Below are 24927 nucleotides of genomic sequence, written 5' to 3'. Positions count from 1 at the left end.
TTGTGTCTGAGACCATCAACCCAGTACACATTGTCAGCACTACTCTTTCCATTCAGAGAGATGGACCCTCTGCCTTTGACCATGCATGGTGCATCATTGCCAAAGCAAACCACACCACCATCATACTCTTCCAGGGATAGAAACTTGCTCTGGTCACCAGTCATATGGTGAGAACAACCACTATCAATGAGCCACTCATTGGAATTATCAAACTAGGAGACAAGAGCCTTCTTGTCTGACACATCTTCTTTCACATCAACAAACACAATGTCTTCATTTTCTTCATCCTCTGATTCTTCATCTGTGACACCTTCATCAACTGCCACAAAATAGTTTCTTTGGTTTCCTCCTTTGAATTTCCTTAATCTTTCTGGTTTGTCCTTGTTATCACCATTAGGAGAGTTTATAGCAATATGTCCTATCCAGTTACAAGAAAAGCATTTCAAAGGTAACTTACCTTTGTATTTACCAGTTCCTTTAGGAAGCTTCCTTGCAAGGAGAGCTTCAAATGCCATTAGAATCTCCTCATCATTCATTTCTCTGCTTTGTCTAGGTTCACCACTAGTGCTAGCTTCTTTGCCTTTTCTGGATGGTATAGCAGAGGCTTTAAATGCCGATTCAGTCTTTTGAACACTGCCATCAAAGCTATTTAGCTCATAGGCTGTCAACTTGGCTATGATGGAGTCCAAGGACACCTTAGTCTTGTCTATTGATCTCAGCTCCTGAATAGGAACAACCCTTATTGCATAGACCGACAACAAGGATCTCAGGACTTTGCTTACCACAGTGGAATCTTCTATTTTCCCACCTACACTCTTGATGTCTCCAACAACTATTTTGATCCTTATTCCATACTACTGAATGGTCTCACCTTCAACCATCCACATGTCTTGAAACTTCCCTCTTAGGTTTTCTTCCTTAGCCTATTTTACATGTTCATCACCACCAAAGATATTTTCAAGAGCATGCCATACCTCTTTGGGATTTACCTTGTCCTGAACATCAATAAACTTAATGTCAAATAGACTACTAATAAGGGCTTCCATGACTTGCCCATTTTCTTGTATCTCTCTCTTTTGGTCATCGATGAGAGTACTAGTAGGGACAACATAGACATTCTCAACATAACTCCAATGTTGAGCACCCATGCTTCTGAGGAATATCTTCATCCTATCTTTCCATATACCAAAATTTTTTGTATTAAACTTTGGACCTTCCCTTTTCATCATTTGACTGGGATCTTTACCTCAAGTGGTTAAGCTTAAAACATAAAGGACTTGGAGGATGCTCTAATACCAATTGATAACTCAATGATTAGAAAATAGTACCAAACTAGTAGTTAGAGGGGAGGGGGGTGAATTAGTACAGGCAAAATACTGTTTCTAAACTAGTTCCCCAGCAATTACTCCAAATGACTGGCAAACAGTGACACCGGTTTGCAGCAGAGTGAGACCGGTAGAACCCAGAACAACTAAAACAATCATAAACTGGTTACTCACTTATCTTCCTTCTCAACTCAAAACTACTCTACCATTTCACCCTTAAGTATGAATAGGTAATCTATCATCATATCTTCTCAACAACTAGTTCAACATGTTTTATTGATAGGTTTAAAACACAGAACCATCATATGCTTAACAGGTAACATCAAAGCATCACAAGATAAAAGCATCACACATGACACACATATTTTTCATGTGGAAACCAAACTGGGAAAAACCACGGTGGGGATGAATACCCACAAGCTTGTTGTTGATCTCTTTAGAAGTCCGCTCTGTTAGGAGCCTTGTCCGGTTAAAGACATTACAATAGGTTCTGCTAGGAACCGATCTTGTTAGGGATCACCCGGTTAAGGGATGGCTACAATACCTAGTTAAGGGTTAAACCCAGTTAGGGTTACCTTGTTAGAGGATTTCAAGAACTCAATAGCTAAAGGATCTCCAGAGCTCTATAGCTTCCCAGAACTCAATAACTTCAAGTTACCCTGTTAGAGGATTTGTATCAAGCTGGTTAAGGCTACCCTGTTAAGGGATTCCACAACTATTGAAGTGGTTAAAGATCAATAGGAATTACAATGACCTGGTGACATCACTCAATGCTAATGCAGATCCGTTTTAACTCCTCTCCACCTTCTGCACATTTTGCCAACAACTTTAGAAAGAACACAACATCGACCTTATAGGAAACAGAGAGGTCGGTAGAAAAAACCCTAAACCCTAAACCTATTAGGTTAAGCAATTCAAACGGTTCAATCTCGATCGTTGAATCATACTACATTAAATGCAGCACTCTTGAATCGATCTAAAAGACATTCTCCATTGTCCATTCTCCACCGATTTCATGGCGGCTGATAACCCATCATGTGTTATCACCGTTTGACAAAATTTGCACGTTCCCAAGGTGGATAGGGATAGTCTTCTTCATGCAAGATCCTTCACGTGCATAGGGCTTACATGGTAACATGATCTATTCTCTATTATACTGCTAACTCATCACACAATGATCACCGATTGAGTCACACAGGCTTGAGGTACTCCAACCAAAAATCCTAAAGTGGAAAACTACCTACCAACTGGTAGTCATACAATGCTTCCATGTGTCGGTTCCCATAACTACAAGCCGGTTCACCTTGACACGCCTGTTCATCTAGAATAAATATACTGCTTCACTTTGGCATATATACTGGTTCTCTCTTCACATATCACATTTTCTGGTTCACTTCACTTCACATATTGACATCAATGACAACATATAATATCATTATGTCCTCATACCAATTCACATAATGCCAATAGTTTGAGAGTTCCATCGATAGTCCAAGATGAGAGAATATATGACAAGATAACCGATAGAATGGTTGAGACTGGAAAATTTAGCAAACTGACTGAAGCAAGGAACTAGTAGGGTGGTTGCTCAGTGATCTTACTTGGACTGACTTGAAGTACCAAGCTGGTAGATAGTCGACATGGAGTCAACATGGCAAACCCGCGGTTGGATAAAGATAGAATGTACATCGATAATGTTGTTATAGGGCTGGTTAGCTTTAATGAAAGACCCCACAAATCACGGACTTGCTCCAGAGTGATTGCATGGGTTTGGGGCTCAAGGTCTGGAAGACAAGTATGAGCCAGCTATGAGATATTAAGAAGATCAAAGTGAAAAAGGAAACAACCCGATAGATCTTTCATGACTAGCCAAAGGATTTGCCGTGAGAGTAAAAATCAATTCGCCAGGATTGAAGGGCATGATCGAGGAGATGCGACTATGGTGGAGATATGCATTCAGATGTTAGAAAGATTAGATCAAGCAAGATCTGATTGGATTTGGTTTGCCTCTAGGATGGTGAGGAAACCCTAACTACCTAAATTTTGAATTGGGGTTTGGCGGGAAATCTAGGCTTTAAGTAAAAAAAGCCTAAGAGATTGTGAGTTGCTGCTGAAGAAGAAAATATTGTGTTGTTGCGAAGTGGAAGACTTCTACAAGTAAGGACAAGATCAGTCAAGTGTTAAATGAGAATCTAAGAAGAGAGTGAGAGTGAACCTGGTTGAAGCCTTCCACCAGTTGGAGAAAAGAACTGGTAGTTCTTACATCGACAGAGTGTGACACTAGTGATGTGCTAAAGGTGAGCTGTAGATTCAGCAGAGAAGTAGCAGGTGTAGAGAAGGAAGAAGAGTGAGTCGATAAAGGAGAGAAGATACTTCATCGACAGAGTAAGATATTTGATAAGGTTGCAAGATTCACTTGTAACATGATAACAACTTATGCATTTGAAGTTTTCTTTGTGAACACTGAGTTGTAGTTCGGTGCAGGGGTTGGTGCTCCTTTGGGTTGTAGCCCTTAAATCTAATAGGGGTTGTAGCTCCTTGGGTTGTTGCTCTAGAGTCAAGGGTTGGTGCTCCTTGGGTTGGTGCCCTAAACTTTGTAACTTTGTTTTACTGTGAGGTTGGATTGGAGAAGTAGTCTCCAGTAGCATTGCTCACCAAGGTTTTTCTTATGTTGGGTATTCCTCGTATATACTGGTGTTATGTGATGTCTCCTTGTGTGTGTGTGTATTTGAGTTAGTCTCATTTCTAACTGGTAAGTCTGCATTATGCTTTATTCACAAACCGGTGTTGCTCACAAAAGAAAGTGAAAAATAAAAGTTTTGAGAACCACTGATTCACCCCCTCCCCCTCTCAGTGGTGCATTGTGTCTAATAATTGGTATCAGAGCACATGTTCCCAGTTAAAAGAGTTTTCTCCCACTTGGGTAGATTTTGGCTAAAGGACACAATAGTTTGTTTAGTATCCATCTCTACCCCAGTATTTGATGGTTCAAATTTTTCTATTTGGAGTTGCAGAATGGAAGTTTTCTTATCCTATTTAGGATTTGATGTGTGGATGTCAATAGTTAATGGTCTCCCTAGAAAGGTCAGTTTTCCTACTAGATGTGTAGAAGAAAGAAGGAACCTATGCAATGAATAATCTATGAAGGCTATTCTCAGTGGACTCACCGATGATGTCTCTTCACAGGTGGACAGGTGTAAAACAACAAAGAGCTTATGGGAAAGATTGAAGAAGCTCTATGGAAATGAACCCTCAATAGTAGATCCTACATTTGAAGGAAATATGAGAAATACATCTCATATTTATCTAGATGAGGAAGATAGATCTTCCAGCAGCCACTTCAGTGAAGATGAAGGAGATCAACTTCTTGTGGCCTAAGAATTTGAAAGTTGCTGGGCAATCACCTCTCCTCAACAAGATGTGTTGAGCAGTGATGATGATGAAGAGGAAGACATGGCAGATAGATCTTTCCATCAAGATCCTTCTAATGATGAAGAAGCAGGTGAAGTTGACCTTGAAGAAGAGCTTGTAAATACACTTGAAGAACTCAATAGAGTTAAAAGAGAATACAAGCTATTCAAGAATGATGCTATTGTGGAACAAAACCGGTTGGTCATATGCCTTGAAGAATCAGAGAAATTTATCTCAGAGTTGAAGACTCGGTAAAAAGACATAAAGGTATGCCGGTGTGAAGATCTAGCCTCTCAGCTAGAAATAAAAGACAAAAAACTTTAGTGGCTACTTGAAGAAAACAAAGGCCAGAGCTCTCTAGTTAGAGGTGCTACTCAAAAGAAGGTTGACTTGACCACAACTAGTGTGAACTTGTAGACAAAAGTAAAGATCAATGTTGCAAGGAGGAATCTTCATACAAATCCCAGAGGTAAGGGGAAGATGGGAGAAAAAAACCTCATCAGAAGTAGGAAGATGAGAAAGTAGTTAAGGAGACCTTCCACAAGCAGAGGGCAAAGAAATGCTACCACCCACAGGGGGAAGCATGTGTGGGAGAAGAAGAAGGGATCAGATGGAAGATTTTCTTAGAACGGACAACCATGGGTCTCTTCTCAAAAAGGAGAAGATGGGGATGCAAAACTAGCAAGATCCTCTCATGCATGGCAGAACAAATATGTAAGTCATATGTCATCTTTTACCGGTTGTTGTCTTGCATGTAATGTTTATGGCCATAAGGAAAAGTTGAGTAGAATGAGATCTAGAAAGAGAAAAGTAGGATCTCAGAGAAATCATGCTTATGATAAAAATGTATCTAGGAGTAGATACATGCATGTTCCCTCTCCCGATTATGCAAAAGTTGTTTGTCATAACTGCAACCATCTTGGGCACAGAGGATTTGAATGCAGGAAGAGGAACCTGCATTCACATGGAGGATGGTACAATGGCTATGCTCTACAAAAAGGTGCATACCGAGCATATGGAAATAAAAGACCTGCATGGAACCAAAGAAGAAATGTCCCTGTAGGAGAAAGAGGTCAATCGGTTTCAGTTGCTAGTCACAACAACATGACCAGAGGAAGATGGTCAAAATGGCATGTAACAAGAGTCCCCAAACATGAAGTTGGGATGGATGTTGTGTGCTACTATAGCACCACTTCTGGTCATGGTGAAGGATCAGAAAGAGAAAGGTTTCATCAATAGAAGAAGGCAAACCCTGCTCCCCAGACTGAAAAGGGGAAGAAAAGTGAGATGAGGCATATATGGAGGTAGAAGACTAGAGACCGGCACGGTGCATTCAATGCATAGGTGGTATCTCTTAAGGCCTAAAGGAGATGCAAGATCTTAGGGGGAGTAATGCACATTGAATTCATCATTCACCCTCCTCAGTAATGAAAGCAACATGAAAATCATGTTATTGTCGGCATAAAGGAAGAAGATGACAAGAGTGTGTAGGTGTCTCCTTGACTACACACCTACAGATCAATGATGGATCACCACTACATGTGTCAAGAAGTAATGGTTAACAATCGGTATCAAGTGTTAACCGACATGTGTAGTATGTTACCGATATGACTGCTAACAAGTACTTATAGGTTATGTAAGACAATGAAGCTAGAAGTTCATTACATTAGCCTTGGTAGCTTGGAATGTGGAGTTCATGTCTCAGGATCATGTCATAAGCTATGGTGAATACTATATAGTTGAAGGATCATCTAATGATCATATATGAAAAGCTAAACCGGTATATGCTGAAGATTGGAATCCTGGTACCATATCCATCTGGAAATAAGAACCTCGAGATGTAAGACTCAGGGGGAGTTCAAGTGCTCTTGATGAAGAGCTGGCTTTCTTGAACTGGTAAGAATGTTGACTGCCCAAAACTATAGGAGATGAAATTTGCAAAGGTGTTGTAGTTTGACTGATAGGAGAGAAATATTTACTGACACATCAACAATTGGTGTCAGTCCTTCTTGGCTCCGGACCCGCATACTCAATTGGTGTCAATTGATGATCAAGTTCCCCATCTCAAGTGTTGTGACTTGAGAAGATGTAACAACCGGTGACTAGATAACAAGTGGTATCTAAGGAAGTGTTACATCCAATAAAAATAAAGGGGGATAAAGTATTATGTCAGTGACTGACACAAACAAAGAGTAATAATAGCCTGATAGTACCCTTTTTCATTGTATCAAAGGGAGATAATAATTCTATAGTATGTCAGATACTACATGTGTTGACATCAATGCCAAAGGGGGAGATTGTTGGCATTGTGTTGTCATTGATGTCAACTGGTATGAGATGACCATCAGTAGATGAGATGTATAAGCAACATTGATATGAAGGAGCACAGTATGTGATAGCTTGGATATCACCTTGTGTTGCTAAAAACTAGTAAAGGAAAAGAAGATGATCATAGAAGTCATCAGTACACAAGTTAGCACCTAACTTGTGTGATGAGATGGAGAAGTGTCTTGAGTGGTTGCTTGTGATGAAGAGGTAGAATGTTATCTGATTCACTTCAACTCTAGAAGAGTAGAATGAACCAGTATGCTGTAAGGTTGCAAGAACACCAGAACTCCCACTGGGTGAAGAAGCAGTCATTATGCGAAGCAATGACTGACAATAAATGTGCTCACACTAGATCACATGAAGGGCATTGTAGGATGCAGAAGGCAAGGTGTTACCTCATCTAGCAAGTGGAGCTTATCTCCTATTATGCATTGAGTGCATCTAAGTTTGGAGAGATAAGAATGAAGAGGTATGTGGAGATACCAGTATAGAGAGAGTATGTAGTGTTTGTTATCTTGACAAACCAGTTGAGATATGTTCAAAGCTAATCGGGGAAAAGGCAAGGCTGAGTAGATGCAAATAGAGGAATCTGACCTGACTGAAAGAAGATGGAGCCTAGGGGAGATTGATGACATGGTGTCAGCAGGAGTGGTAATTGGTATATGAGTCCATCTATTGTATAAGCAAGGTGAAGTAGCAAAAGATATCTTGGACTTACCTATCTGGAGACCGATTTGAGAGTTCCATCGACAGTCCAAGATGAGAGTAGATATGACAAGATAAATAGTAGAATGGTTGAGATTAGAAGGGTTAGCAAGCCGGCCGAAGCAAGGAACTAGTAGGGTTGTTGGTCGGTGATCTTACTTGGACCGACTTGAAGTGCCAAGGTGGCAGATAGTCGACATGGAGTCAACATGGCAAAGTCATGATTGGATAAAGATAGAATGTACAGTGATAAAGTTGTTGCAGCGTTGGTCAACTTTAATGAAAGACCCCACAAATCACAAACTTGCTGCAGAGCGATTGCAGGGGTTTGGGGCTCGAGGTCTAGAAGACAACTATGAGCCAGTTAAGAGATATTGAGAAGATCAAAGCAAAGAAGGAAATAGCCTGACATATTTTTCATGAATGACCAAAGGATTTTCCATGAGAGTAAAAAGCAATTCACCAAGATTGAAGGGCGTGATTGAGGAGATGTAACTATGGCAGAGATATGCGTTCAGATGTTAGAAAGATCAGATCATGCAAGATCTGATTGGATTTGGTTTGCCTCAAGGATGGTGAGGAAACCCTAACTGCCTAAATTTTGAATTGGTGTTTGGAGAGAAATCTGGGTTATAAGTAGAAAAGGCCTAAGAGATTGGGAGTTGTTGTTGAAGAAGAAAATATTGTGTTGTTGTGAACTAGAAGACTTCTGCAAGTAAGAACAAGATCAGTCGAGTGTTTAATGAGCATCTAAGAAGAGAGTGAGAGTGAACCTGGTTCAAGCCTTCAACCGGTTGGAGAAAAGAACTGGTAGTGCTTACACTGACAGAATGTGATACCGATGATGTGCTGAAGGTGAGCTATAGATCTAGCAGAGAAGCAATAGGTGTAGAGCATGAAGAAGAGTGAGTTGGTAAAGGAGAGAAGATACTTCACCGACAGAGTAAGATATTTGATAAGGTTGCAAGATTCACTTCTAACATGATAACAACTTATGTATTTGAAGTTTTCTTTGTGAACATTGAGTTGTAGTTTGGTGCAGGGGTTGGTGCTCCTTTGGGTTGTAGCCCATAAATCTAATAGGGGTTGTAGCTCCTTGGGTTGGTGCCCTAAAGTCAGGGGTTGGTGTTGTTGGCATATGCACACTCCAATGAGACATTATAGGTGATTGAAGTTTTTGTCATTGATGGAAACCCTACAATCCTATGGCACCATCAAGGAATTACACCGGCATTAGAAAGATCAGACTCTACATCGGCACTCTGACGACCGGCACCGGGAAAGAAAGGAAGCATATCGGTATAGAGGCCGACAAGATTTTTGTTATATTATATTTTGTTTATTATTGTAAAATCTTTGTAAGCCGATTTGGCAAGTTGTAAAATGACTCTTTTATAAAAGAGATCATTATAGAAAATTTGTAAGTAAGGAAGAGGAATATTTTTAGGCCAAATAAGGCAAACCTATTATGCGAATAATGGGTTAAGGGTTTATGTAAGAACCAGAGCAGAAACCAGTACTAGATCTGGCATTATAGATGCTATTTTGAAGCAGTACAAGATACTGGATTTATTTAATCCATCATTGTAAGTCAGTGAGACTTCCCATTGAGTAGTGAGCTCTAGGTAGTTGACCTTCCTACATGTATAGGCCCCTCTTGTAGCAGTAATATTCTCTTATTGGCCAGTAAGTGAATATTGTGGGTCACAAATCCCACTGAGGTTTTTCCCACACCAGGTTTCCCTGTTAAATCCTTGTGTTATGGTCTGTTTTTCAAGTGGTTGCTTTTAATTTTGTTAATTGCATTATTTCTTGCATATCGGTACACTATTATAATATGTTCTACATGTTTTAAGTTAAGAAATTCAATTCACCAGGTAGATACTGATTCACCCCCCCCCTCTTAGTATCTATGGGAATCCTAACAATTGGTATCAGAGCTTGGTCCTCTATTTTCAGAAGCCTAATAGCTTGAGGAAGATCTTGACACCGGTAGAGATGGAAAATCTGATGAAGCAACTAGAAGCAGCTCTCTCAGACTATGATGCAGAAAAACTGAAAAAATATCAAACTAGAAGATGATCTAAAGATAGCTAAGGATATTATTCAAGCACTTCAAGAAAATCTTACTATTTTAAGAAACAAGAGAAGAGAACTTTGTGAAAAGATGCAAAATGAGAATGATGAAAAAAAAACTCTTAATGATATGATAAACAAGTTGAAACAAGAGAACACAACAACAAAGAATGAGATGCAGGATATGACTATGAGATTTTGTAAAGAAATTGAAGATAGAAAGAAGAATGAAGAAGATTTGACCACAAGACTAAGTGATGCTACAAATGAAAACACAAGACTCAGTTATGAAAATGATTTATTGAAGATAGATCTGATGCACACTCAGAATGACTCCAATGAACTGATGAGGCAGAAAAAGATATTTATCTTCATGGAATCCTCCTCTGCACTTGAATTCATAGCAAACCCTATAGTAGTTGAGGTTATAAAATGCCCTAGGCCCATATTTTCGCTAGTTCCCGAGGTAGCTAAGAAAGATGACAATGTAGGTGTTGTTCACCAAAAGTGATAACCCAAGAACACCTGCAAATCTTTCTATGAAATGGCCAATTTCAGTCTACAAAACACATCAGGGCTTGGAAAACATAACATAGGACCCTAATTGATCCTCCTGCACTTCAGGTTCTGCTAGACCTAGGGGAGGACACCCTTTTGATGCATTGAATACAACAATTACAGACACATAACTGCATCAACATTAAGCAGATAGATCATTTCACAAGCTCAACATATTAGGAAACATTACAGATTGGCTAGATCTGTATAGACAATAGGATGAAATAGAGCTTGGAAAGAATGGAACACACACCCATAAACACAAAGGGAAATAGATTTATCTTTTAAAATGTTGATCTGAAACCATCCCCAAACTTGCAAGACCAGTGCCTTGTTCATTGGGCAACAGAGTCACAGACATAACTACAAATATGAATCATAGGTGCAAGCTTATTTTCCTTAAACAAGATATTCATGCATCAATACCTTATATTAATGCACTATTTGATTCATTCACAATTTTATCAGATCTAGAAATATATTTCATCATTTATGATTGACTACAGAGTTTAAAACCTTCCTTGAAGGATACCTATAAACAATCACACAATTTCTTTGAAATTGACAAATCTTATCCTCCTTGAGGATTCAATTCATAATAATGAAATACTTACACAGAGACAATACTATGAGGAATTTACTCATGCCTGACACAAGCAAGTCCTGCAACTAAAATCACATTTACAACATTGCCCTGCAATCTCTATACCCTGAAACAAACCAAAAGCAATTACAAATTTGGGTCATGACATTCAGAAATGGAAGCCATCAAATCTGGAGCATTTTTCAAATTTCTAGAACCCTTACAACTGAGAAGAATTCGGAATTAAAAGAGAGAGGGAACCAAATCAAATCTGTAACTGAATTGCCAAGTGTCCCTTCTCTAACTGAATTTTTTTCCTGTGAAAACTGCATCCAAAATATACCACATTTATCAAAATTAACCTCATAATCAGATTCCTCACTCCGAGAGCTTTCCGGCGATATATAATACTTTATATTTTGGCCAAAATTTAGACCCTGGGCGAATTAATTCTCATTTGTGCTCAGTCATTTAAATATTTCGAAATTTAATATAGTCAGAACTATATCATTTATTCATTTAAAATTTAATTTTTTTGCCTCCATATGTGCTCTGACGCCTTGCCACGTGGTGGGGTCTGATTGGTTGATGGGGTTGACTGGCCGCCACCTAGGATGACACCTCATCATCGCCACGTCATCTGCTTCGTCACTGCCACCTGTGCGCCAATCGTGTGCCACCTCACCGGGACCCGCCTACTGGAGCGCTGACTGTACCACCACCTACATGCCACGTGGACGGCTCTCGTTCACTCTCGCTATTTCGCGAGGTTTAAACTTTGTGCATCTTCCTTCGCGAAATAGCGCGAGCCGTTGATCTCTCTCGAACATGCTCGCTCTTTAACCCGACCTTCATCTGCAAAATTTCGCCTCTTTGCCTCGGGAAGCATGCCTGCGTGGGGTCCACTTGATTTTCGTCTAGTCAATTCTTCCTTCGCCTCGAGAAGCGTGCTCACGCATGGGCCCGCCTTGGGCGCCCATGGACACCTTGTGTCAAAAGCCTTTATGGCTTAGACATTATAATATAATGCGTTTTTGTATATAAATACCAAAAACGTCCCTTTCCCAGCCAATGTGGGATAATTCATTTTTGCCTGTAGCTGCACTTTTAAGCTTTCTCCCTGAGTTTTAGTGGCGATTTTTAGATTTTGCTCGAAAATGTTGGTCTTTCCAACCACGCCACACTGCAAGGGAGGATGAAAAAGGCACGTGAGAGGGGTTTGAATGGCATTACACCTGCCAAGAGATTTATTTGAAAGTTTTTTTTAGTGCCCAGCACCCATGCAGACCCAGCACCTCCTTCACTTGCAACCTTAAGTTTTCCTGTGGCTGCTCCAAATGCCATACGTGGGGGGAAGTTTTCTAACAAAAGCACAATGGGGAGGAGGCAATGCATATCCCAATATGCATTTGCTCTTTGTTTAATGCTTTTCCCATCTCACACCACGCAGGGAGACCTGGCAAAGGTTGTAGAATTTGGGTTTTACAATGGCCAATGACATCTTGCCATTTGTTTAATTTGCTGAAGGTTTCAATTACACTTGCCAACAGCTATTGCTTGAAGACCTCTGCACATTCACCATGAACTCCTTTAACATTTGTTTGAAAGCTTATGTTGCTGCTGTTTTGATTTTTGTTCTTGCTTCCCAAACTCAACATTAGCATGCTCTGCAGCTTACCCATCACATGGAGGAAGGAATGGGAGATCTTTTGTTTAAAAAACATTTTTGCATTTAAAAAACATACTACATGCCATGTGATCTACCATAGCATCTTCTGAGATTGCTGGTAACTTCAAACATTTACATTGTTTTCCACATAGGATGAAAGGATGTTGGCAAACGTTGGATTTGGTAGATGTTTTATATGTCATTTCCATTATCCACATTGCATTCTCTGAAGTTGCTGCAACCTCTTCAATTGTTACCAATGGGTTAATATTAAGACCACGTTGTCTGCTGCTCACCAATTTGATTTAAAAATATTTAATGGCCTTCACCAAACACTATGCAAGCCCAGCCAATTTCATTTGTTTAAAAACTTCATTATTTGCTGCTGAATTTGGTTTAAACACTCACCAATTGCATTTGGTTTGTTTCTGGTAGCCTTCTTCAACTCCATGTGAGCATGCTTGCCAATACACTACATTTTGAAAATCCCCAAATAGCATTTGTTGAAGATTAGATGCCATCTGCCAGGAAGATTTTTTGAAAATGTCTCTTCTTTGTCGCTGAAGGAGGATTTGGTATTAAAATCACCAATCGAAATTTGCTTGGAGGTCTACAATCTTTTCAACTCGCATGACATGTTTTGTGATTACAATCCTTCATTCATAATATTCTACAAATCTCTCAGCGAACAAAGTCGCCAGGAAAATCAATCCGCGAGCATGAGCCAGGTCGGGCCCCAAAGTGGGTCCGACTAAAAAAATTTTCATTTTCACGCAACTGACCTTCGGAATGCTTCAGGAACCTCAAACACACCTCTGGAATCGATCGACACCATTTTCGGATCATAAAATTGCATTTTACATCTTTCAGGCAATTACGCCACAATTTTCGCATTTAATCGCGAAGACGTAATTTTCAATGTGGTCAAAACACCTTTCTGGAGCTCGCCGTCTGATAGGTGTGTACTCTGATATACAAGGATGACTTCTACCAAACGGTTTCTCAAGACGAGTCCCGAGCGAAGAGATAATAATTTCCGAAAATGCCCAATTGGCTTTGTCGACACTGCGGACCTGATGAAGTCAATGTTCTGGCAACACATGACGCCTTTCTTAAAAATACCAAACGACCTCCGTAAGCTCTCAAATTCAGAACATAAGTACCTTTAAGTACATATTAAATCTTTGAATTCTCAGTTTGATCACCTGACTGACAGGATGCAAATGGCGCGCTCACCAAAATGGCTACATTAACTGATATAACACTGGAAGTGCGGATAACTGAATTTGATGGCAAAATGAGTCCTTTTGAAAACCGATCAAACGGATTGATAAAAGCTTGAAATTTGAAATGTAGCTCACCATTTATACCAACATTAGCCCGGAACAAACATTCTGACATGACGCTCACCAGGACATTTTTACACTTGTGCAAACATCACAAACTACAAACAGATTGAGCTTTGAAAATTGAGCAAACGGATTCATAAGGACTTGAAATTTGAAACGTAGCTCACCATTTATACTGACATCAACCTAGAAGAAACACTTTGTCATGATGCTTACTGAGGCAATTTTTACAATTGCGCAAAACAGGGCTTCGACTAGCTGCCGAAACAGGGACTTGCCAAAACACACAAACTGCAAACGGAATCGGCTTCAAAAACTGAGCAAATGGATTCGTTAAGACTTGAAAATTTGTGAGCTCACTCACATTTATGTATAGAATTGAATCCATTTTAAATTTCTCCATGATGATCAACAGGGAAAAAGATATAATCGCTCAAAGTAGGCTACTCAATAAAATATGCATTTGTGCCTAAAATGCACTTCCAGCTCACCCCTCAAACTGGGTACCTCCTAAACTTATCCAAATTGAATTCTGAAAGTTGCACATCACTGAATAGGCCAAATGAAAGGTGTGGGACATGAATCCCGAGCCTTACCCTCTGAAAATCAACCTGCTCCATTTTACCCCCTTGCTAACTAGGCATTCAAACTGACTTATTTAGGTACTTTTCTGACATGCAGAGCAAAATTTTGAAATAGGCCTATAAACTTGACTCAGTTTTAAATACTCCCAACAGTGGCTCTGACTGGGGATGGTTGATTGCAAGATCAACACAAGAATCCAGATATCTTTGGTTATGCAGAGCACCCAAAAGACGGGTCATTCTTCTCTCAATTCTTCTCTTCTCAAAACAGGGCTTCGTTATTCTACCCAAAGAGCAGGGCACTTTATTGAAAACCACACAACTGAAAGCAAAGCAACTGTACAAAATATACAACTTATCAATGGCTCCTTGGCCATCAAAACTGAAATCAATTCTTACCTCTGTCAAACACTTGATTTTCATTTCCACTAACTGGAGGTAAGTTGAGATCATCATTCCAATCTGCCTGATCAAAAACACTTCCACTTCTAATCAGCTGGTCACATAAAACATAATCAGTAGCATGTTCATAATCAATCAATCTTTGGAAACCAAACGAATGTTGAACGTGCTGATCACCAAGTGACATAAGAGTGCCATACTCTTTACCACTCTTTCCCAGCTGAAATGAAAAGTGGCCTAACTTATTCTGAAAGTTGAAAACATCAGACACATCTCTATTTCTAGTTTGCTCAAATGATAAACACTCTTCCACAATGATGGCTTGCAAACTATAGAGGAAAACTTCCTCATAACATGACTGCACTTCCACTTGTTGATCACAAAAACTATCAGCATTTTGCACACATGAAAGTACATGATTGTCACTTGTCAATGGTTCATTTCCCACTTGTAAATCTGAGAAAACTACTTCAAATTTGTCATGTCTTCTAAAAGGTAGATCCTCATAATGCATATCAAAGCCAGAATTCATATCAACATATGAACCTTCATTATCATACCTATCAACCATATATGCATTGTCATTTTGTCTATCAAACATAGGAAGAGAATCAACATCATATGTATCATTTTTTACACCCTCAAAAACATCATCAGAATCAAAACATATACTGAGTGGGTATGAAAGATTGGGCACATTTTTGAATCCACATCTCTGAAAATCAGCAGCTAAGAGTTCTGAAATTTGCTCACTACATAGTGAACCTTCTTCTTCATTTTCCTTGGCTTCATCCTCTGAGCTGTAAACATTGTCCCAATATGATAAAGGTATTGGATCTGTAGTGTTCATGTCCCTATGCACATTTATTTCATCCTCACAACAACTTGCATCTGCATCATATCCTTTATCACGCTGCTCATAATGTGTTGCTACATGTTGCAACATAGTTTCATAATAGGGGTTGCAAACATCTTGTGGATTGAAATCAACAACAAGGTGATCTACATCATTAGCATCTGAAACCTCAACGGGCTCATAATTAGCTGAACAATCACTGTTCTCACAAATTTCTTCTCGCTCTGAATACACATCTGAACTTTCATGCTGAGAATAATCACATTCAGCATCATAGGAGGTATATCCACTCACGGATTCATCTCCCTCATTATTTTTAATCTTGTGTATATTTTCAGATTGGTTACTTTCAATCATATCTATCCATTCTTTAATAGATTCAACACATTCTTCTCTGAAGGCAGTAGACCAATTAACTGAATTAGGCTCATAAAGCTCTAAGAATATCTCAATTAAAACAGACTCAGGGGGTCTATTATCAGTTGAAATCTCATTCAATGCAGCTAAAAATCTTTCATAGAAGACATATGATGATTCTCCTTTACTTCTTAGCCCTACTTTCCCTTTTAACAACCAGACAAATCTCTCTTGGATCATTTGAAGACATTTTTCAATTTCTATATTGATCTCTCTCAAATTTGACAAAGGATTCATGGATCTAGGAACTACATCAGGATCCATCAGGTTTTATAACAATCACTGAACCATTATCATGACCATGCACCTTACTGTTTTCTTTTCTTTTCAAAAACCTTGCAGTCACTAATTTCAGAACTACATACTTCTTTGATCATATAACTGAAATTTGTTTCAAAAACATGAAGTATGCATACTGCAAATTTCTTTTCCTTTCTATGGTGACTGATTCACCTTATAAGGAACATATAATTTCATAAAAACCTTGGGGAATACCTGATAAATTTGCTGATGCTGTTCACTTCACCTCTGACTGAAAATTTGAAGAACTCCTCCAAATCTTCGGTTCGTTCTTACAGAGTCGCCACCTCCCTGAAGAGGAATAAAACTTAACCACTGAACTTTACTCTGAACACTTTCAGATTTCTGGGTCTCACCACCCAGCAGAGTCACACAATATTTTCGAATTTCTTAGCAACAAAAATTTGCAAGGTATACACTTCCAAATCTGAAAATGACTTTCAGATTTGTACACTTCTAAGACTCTTCCCCAAATGAATTTTAGCTAGACTCATGGGTTTAACTGCAATCCACAAGGTTACTAGAACTTTTCTCAACCTTACTGAATAATGCAATTATAAAACACCGTTACATCCCCAGCAGAGTCACCATTTTTGTTGTGGTGACTCGGATGGGATAATCTCAACCTTATATGAATTAATTCTTTCTTAACCAGAGGCTCTTGACATTTCATTTACTCCCCAGCAGAGTCGCCATTTTTGTTGTTCACCAAAAGTGATAACCCAAGAACACCTGCAAATCTTTCTATGAAATGGTCAATTTCAGTCTACAAAACACATCAGAGCTTGGACAACATAACATAGGACCCTAATTGATCCTCCTGCACTTCAGGTTCTACTAGACCTAGGGGGGGACACCCTTTTGATGCATTGAATACAACAATTACAGACACATAACTGCATCAACATTAAGCAGATAGATCATTTCACAAGCTCAACATATTAGGAAACATTACAGATTGGCTAGATCTATATAGACAATAGGATGAAATAGAGCTTGGAAAGAATGGAACACACACCCCTAAATACAAAGGGAAATAGATTTATCTTTTAAAATGTTGATCTGAAACCATCCCCAAACTTGCAAGACCAGTGCCTTGTTCATTGGGCAACAGAGTCACAGACATAACTACAAATATGAATCATAGGTGCAAGCTTATTTTCCTTAAACAAGATATTCATGCATCAATACCTTATATTAATGCACTATTTGATTCATTCACAATTTTATCAGATCTGGAAATATATTTCATCATTTATGATTGACTACAGAGTTTAAAACCTTCCTTGAAGGATACCTATAAACAATCACACAATTTCTTTGAAATTGACAAATCTTATCCTCCTTGAGGATTCAATTCATAATAATGAAATACTTACACAGAGACAATACTATGAGGAATTTACTCATGCCTGACACAAGCAAGTCCTGCAACTAAAATCACATTTACAACATTGCCCTGCAATCTCTATACCCTGAAACAAACCAAAAGCAATTACAAATTTGGGTCATGACATTTAGAAATGGAAGCTATCAAATCTGGAGCATTTTCCAAATTTCTGGAACCCTTACAACTGAGAAGAATTCGGAATTAAAAGAGAGAGGGAACCAAATCAAATCTGTAACTGAATTGCCAAGTGTCCCTTCTCTAACTGAATTTTGTTCCCGTGAAAACTGCATCCAAAATATCCCACATTTATCAAAATTAACCTCATAATCAGATTCCTCACTCCAAGAGCTTTCCGGTGATATATAATACTTTATATTTTGGCCAAAATTTAGACCCTGGGCGAATTAATTCTCATTTGTGCTCAGTCATTTAAATATTTCAAAATTTAATATAGTCAGAACTATATCATTTATTCATTTAAAATTTAATTTTTTTGCCTCCATATGTGCTCTGACACCTTGCCACGTGGCGGGGTCTGATTGGTCGATGGGGTTGACTGGGCGCCACCTAGGATGACACCTCATCATCACCACGTCATCTACTTCGTCACTGCCACCTGTGCGCCAATCGTGTGCCACCTCACCGGGACCCGCCTGCTGGAGCGCTGACTGTACCCGCCACCTACGTGCCACGTGGACGGCTCTCGTTCACTCTCGCTATTTTGCGAGGTTTAAACTTCGTGCATCTTCCTTCGCGAAATAGCGCGAGCCATTGATCTCTCTCGAACATGCTCGCTCGTTAACCCGACCTTCGTCTGCAAAATTTCGCCTCTTTGCCTCAGGAAGCGTGCCTGCGTGGGGTCCACTTGATTTTCGTCCAGTCAATTCTTCCTTCACCTCGAGAAGCGTGCTCGCGCATGGGCCCGCCTTGGGGGCCCATGGGCACCTTGTGTCAAAAGCCTTTATGGCTTAGACATTATAATATAATGCGTTTTTGTATATAAATACCAAAAACGTCCCTTTCCCAGCCAATGTGGGATAATTCATTTTTGCCTGTAGCTGCACTTTTAAGCTTTCTCCCTGAGTTTTAGTGGCGATTTTTAGATTTTGCTCGAAAATGTTAGTCTTTCCAACCACGCCACACTGCAAGGGAGGATGAAAAAGGCACGTGAGAGGGGTTTGAATGGCATTACACCTGCCAAGAGATTTATTTGAAAGTTTTTTTTAGTGCCCAGCACCCATGCAGACCCAGCACCTCCTTCACTTGCAACCTTAAGTTTTCCTGTGGCTGCTCCAAATGCCATACGTGGGGGGAAGTTTGCTAACAAAAGCACAATGGGGAGGAGGCAATGCATATCCCAATATGCATTTGCTCTTTGTTTAATGCTTTTCCCATCTCACACCACGCAGGGAGACCTGGCAAAGGTTGTAGAATTTGGGTTTTACAATGGCCAATGACATCTTGCCATTTGTTTAATTTGCTGAAGGTTTCAATTACACTTGCCAACAACTATTGCTTGAAGACCTCTGCACATTCACCATGAACTCCTTTAACATTTGTTTGAAAGCTTATGTTGCTGCTGTTTTGATTTTTGTTCTTGCTTCCCAAACTCAACATTAGCATGCTCTGCAGCTTACCCATCACATGGAGGAAGGAATGGGAGATCTTTTGTTTAAAAAACATTTTTGCATTTAAAAAACATACTACATGCCATGTGATCTACCATAGCATCTTCTGAGATTGCTGGTAACTTCAAACATTTACATTGTTTTCCACATAGGATGAAAGGATGTTGGCAAACGTTGGATTTGGTAGATGTTTTATATGTCATTTCCATTATCCACATTGCATTCTCTGAAGTTGCTGCAACTTCTTCAATTGTTACCAATGGGTTAATATTAAGACCACGTTGTCTGCTGCTCACCAATTTGATTTAAAAATATTTAATGGCCTTCACCAAACACTATGCAAGCCCAGCCAATTTCATTTGTTTAAAAACTTCATTATTTGCTGTTGAATTTGGTTTAAACACTCACCAATTGCATTTGGTTTGTTTCTGGTAGCCTTCTTCAACTCCATGTGAGCATGCTTGCCAATACACTACATTCTGAAAATCCCCAAATAGCATTTGTTGAAGATTAGATGCCATCTGCCAGGAAGATTTTTTGAAAATGTCTCTTCTCTGTCGCTGAAGGAGGATTTGGTATTAAAATCACCAATTGAAATTTGCTTGGAGGTCTACAATCTTTTCAACTCGCATGACATGTTTTGTGATTACAATCCTTCATTCATAATATTCTACAAATCTCTCAGCGAACAAAGTCGCCAGGAAAATCAATCCGCGAGCATGAGCCAGGTCGGGCCCCAAAGTGGGTCCGACTAAAAAAATTTTCATTTTCACGCAACTGACCTTCGGAATGCTTCAGGAACCTCAAACACACCTCTGGAATCGATCAACACCATTTTCGGATCATAAAATTGCATTTTACATCTTTCAGGCAATTACGCCACAATTTTCGCATTTAATCGCGAAGACGTAATTTTCAATGTGGTCAAAACACCTTTCTGGAGCTCGCCGTCTGACAGGTGTGTACTCTGATATAAAAGGATGACTTCTACCAAACGGTTTCTCAAGACGAGTCCCGAGCGAAGAGATAATAATTTTCGAAAATGCCCAACTGGCTTTGTCGACACTGCGGACCTGATGAAGTCAATGTTCTGGCAACACATGACGCCTTTCTTAAAAATACCAAACGACCTCCGTAAGCTCTCAAATTCGGAACATAGGTACCTTTAAGTACATATTAAATCTTTGAATTCTCAGTTTGATCACCTGACTGAAAGTATGCAAATGGCGCGCTCACCAAAATGGCTACATTAACTGATATAACACTGGAAGTGCGGATAACTGAATTTGATGGCAAAATGAGTCCTTTTGAAAACCGATCAAACGGATTGATAAAAGATTGAAATTTGAAATGTAGCTCACCATTTATACCGACATTAGCCCGGAACAAACATTCTGACATGACGCTCACCAAGACATTTTTACACTTGTGCAAAAATCACAAACTACAAACAGATTGAGCTTTGAAAACTGAGCAAACGGATTCATAAGGACTTGAAATTTGAAACGTAGCTCACCATTTATACTGACATCAACCTAGAAGAAACACTTTTTCATGATGCTTACTGAGGCAATTTTTACAATTGCGCAAAATAGGGCTCCGACTAGCTGCCGAAACAGGGACTTGCCAAAACACACAAACTGCAAACGGAATCGGCTTCAAAAACTGAGCAAATGGATTCGTTAAGACTTGAAAATTTGTGAGCTCACTCACATTTATGCATAAAATTGAATCCATTTTGAATTTCTCCATGATGATCAACAGGGAAAAAGATATAATCGCTCAAAGTAGGCTACTCAATAAAATATGCATTTGTGCCTAAAATGCACTTCCAGCTCACCCCTCAAACTGGGTACCTCCTAAACTTATCCAAATTGAATTCTGAAAGTTGCACATCACTGAATAGGCCAAATGAAAGGTGTGGGACATGAATCCCGAGCCTTACCCTCTGAAAATCAACCTGCTCCATTTTACCCCCTTGCTAACTAGGCATTCAAACTGACTTATTTAGGTACTTTTCTGACATGCAGAGCAAAATTTTGAAATAGGCCTATAAACTTGGCTCAGTTTTAAATACTCCCAACAGTAGGTACTTTTTGCCAAATTCCAAAAGGAGTTGTTTTTGCAAAAGATCCTAGAATATAGATTCATTGCAACATAGAGGAATTAGGAGATGAAGAAATTAAAAACATGTATAAAATTGTTATATGTGATGATTCTGGAAATGTAAAACCTGAACATAAAGTTGTGGAAACCCTAGGATTCACTGAAATCCTCTGCATTCCTGAATTTCCCAAGGAAGTGATTAGGATAGTTTTAAGCAGGGTACATGGTTCATTCTTTTGCTTGATTCAGTTCACAAAATTACAAAGGAAGCTGTGAAAGCAGTAACAGGGTTACCTTCCACTGGTAATAGACCATACAAGACTAAGAAGGTCTCCAATGACTAGTAATGAACTTAACTGGTGCAACATTAGACAGAAGGTCTCTGAGGGTTAATGATGTAACCAATATAAATGTGAGATTTTTTAACATGATCTTAGGATACAAAGCAACTCATGCAAACAGACTTAACTTAGTTTCCATTTTATGCATTAAGAGTGCTTATGACATGGTTAAAGAAAATGTAAAAATTGATGTATGTGAATGGTTAAAAGATGAGTTGATTGATAACTTAGGCAAAATCAAGAAGGATAAGAAAGGAACTTTTAGATTTGGAAATCTACTTGTATGCTTAATGCTACACATAACTGAATAGGTTCCCAGTATAGGCAATAAGAACCTTGGATTTGATATACTGTTAGGAAAATAGTTAACAAACCTATTCAATAACATGGGTGAAAACAAAGAAAAGAATATTCATGACTATTTTCAAGCACTAAAGGTTAGGATGAACAAAAGAATCATACTATCATAGAAGATTGTCAACAAATACAAGGATGAAATATGTTTTGTGATAAAAAAGGATGAGATCTAGATGGAAGCAGTCATCCCAAGAACAATTTGGGTAACATAGATGGGCTATGAGACTGATGATCATATAATTGAGACTTATGCTAAAGCACTTTTGGAAGCACCAAATGAACCAAAGGAAGAAGTATTTGGTAGTGCTGAGACCATAGAAAGTCAAATTCAATATAAGAAGAGAGTGAAAAAGGTTGAAGTAGTTGTGAGAAGAGGTTCTAGAAAGGCTAAGGCTATTAAAGAAGATGTACTAAAACAAACCGGTATCACTGAGGATGAGATAGGAACTCTACAGCCTGAGACTCACCTATCACCGGTAGCTACTTCTTCAGAGAGTGACATGCCTGCAACTTTCAAAAGAGTTGTAAGGAAAAGGGATCCTTCACTGGCATCCACACCCTTGCCTAGAAGGACTAGACAAAAACAACAGGCAGTGAGGTCTCCGGTTAGAAAGACAACACCAAAGAAAAAGTTGATACCAAAGAAGAAGAAGACTAAACAAAACATGGCCCCTCTTGACAAATTGCTAAATGAAATCACAAAGGAAGGGAAAATCAAGAACATAGGAAAGGTCTATGATACACTGTCAGCAGATGAAAAAGAACAAGTTGAAAATAGTGTTATTTTACACATGGACATCTATAAGAAGTTATTAATGAAAGTGATAGATGAACTACCAGATGAATTGTTCAAAAGACTAGAAGCAAGAAGACAAGCTGTTGTAGAGTTTGATAAGAAAATCAAAATTGAAAAGTTACTTGTTGTTTACCCAGTAAAATCACCTAAGGAGATAGATGACTTAATTGCAAAAGCCAACCGCTTAGTATTCTCTACTGCACACTGGCATATTGCATTAATGGTTGGAAGAGTGAATGAAGTATCAGAGGAAATAAAAAATGCATGGGACATATTCCTTGTTGAGAAAGAAAAATAGGAAGAGTATAGGAACCCCAAACCAATAAAGGTATATCAAAAAGAAAGGGACAAAGGAAAAGGAAAGGTTGGTGGACCTTTGAGCATCAAAGTAAAAGACAACTTACTCCCACTGCCTCCAATTACATCACCGGTAACAACTACTGAAGATCAACCGACAGATGAGAGTATGGACATAGAGGATACAAATCCTAATCCTGAGGTACTATACACAGTTGATGTTGATACACAAAAGGTCAACATTATGATAGACAAAGATACAACCAACAAGACAGATAGGGCTAGTGAGCCACCGACAACTGACAGCATTGACAATACTGAAAGAAAAGTTGAAGTTGATAACACAGAGCAATAGGTAGAGACTCAGACTGAGACTGAAATAGAACAACAAATAGAGAGACAAGCAAAGCAACAAGCTCTGGAACAGGAATAGATTCACATGGAAACAGTGCCACCGACAATAGGAGAAGATCAAAAATCATTGCTTAAATAAATGGAAACATAGACTGACCTACCAGAGGTCACTGGAAGCTTGGTTACTTCCTCCACCGGTGGAATTCTGAATGTTCATTCCTCCTCAACAGGTTACAAATCAACAAATGTAACTGAAGTACTTTTGGACTCCATCAAAAGGATAACAGATTGTAGTTCACAGGCTTATAAAGCTATAGATGACACAATCCCAATTTTGAAGACAATAGCTCCTAACTATAACATAGACAATAAGGATTCTTTAAGCCAACTTGACACTTTGTGTAAATACATCACTGAGAACACAGTGACTGTTGAGCAAATAAAGGAAGAGGCATTGAAGGATAAGTTAGAAATTGAAAAGCAAAAATTCTTTGAAGATCAGATAAAGAAGTGTACTAGGGAATTTGACACACTTCTACCAGAACTATATAACTTGTTAAGGAATTTAAAACTCTATACAAAGATACTTGCAAGACAAACTTTTTGACAGTAGACATAGATAAGAAAATGAGCAAGGTACATGAAGAAATCAATAAACTTGCTGACAATTTTGTTAACTCACCTGATACATTATCAGTTTTTGAACAAAGGATAACAAGTTTTGAGGAAGAGTTACTTAAGTTAGACAGAGAAAAGGAGAGAATAGTAAATAAGGCAAAGAATTTGAGACTAAGATTGAGTCCAAGATTGGACTATCTAGCATCATTATGGAAGGAAATATCTAAGAGACTAGTACAAGGAAAAAGAACACCGACATAGCATATGTAGCACCTCACTGGTACAGTTCAAAGAACAGAGACAACAATAAGGGATAGCAAGAAGTTAATGGAAAGTATAAACTTGATTTTGGGAGATATTTTTCAAATTGTAACCACCCAGTTACAAGGTTGAGACTACATCTCTACTGACATCTTGATAACCTTTGTCATTGATGCCAAAGGGGGAGTAGTAGTATGAGAAAATAACCGGTAGAAG

The sequence above is a fragment of the Cryptomeria japonica genome, chromosome 10 (genome assembly GCF_030272615.1).
Source record: "Cryptomeria japonica chromosome 10, Sugi_1.0, whole genome shotgun sequence".
NCBI classification, from domain to species: Eukaryota; Viridiplantae; Streptophyta; class Pinopsida; order Cupressales; family Cupressaceae; genus Cryptomeria; species Cryptomeria japonica.
This window is presented reverse-complemented; position numbering follows the sequence as displayed.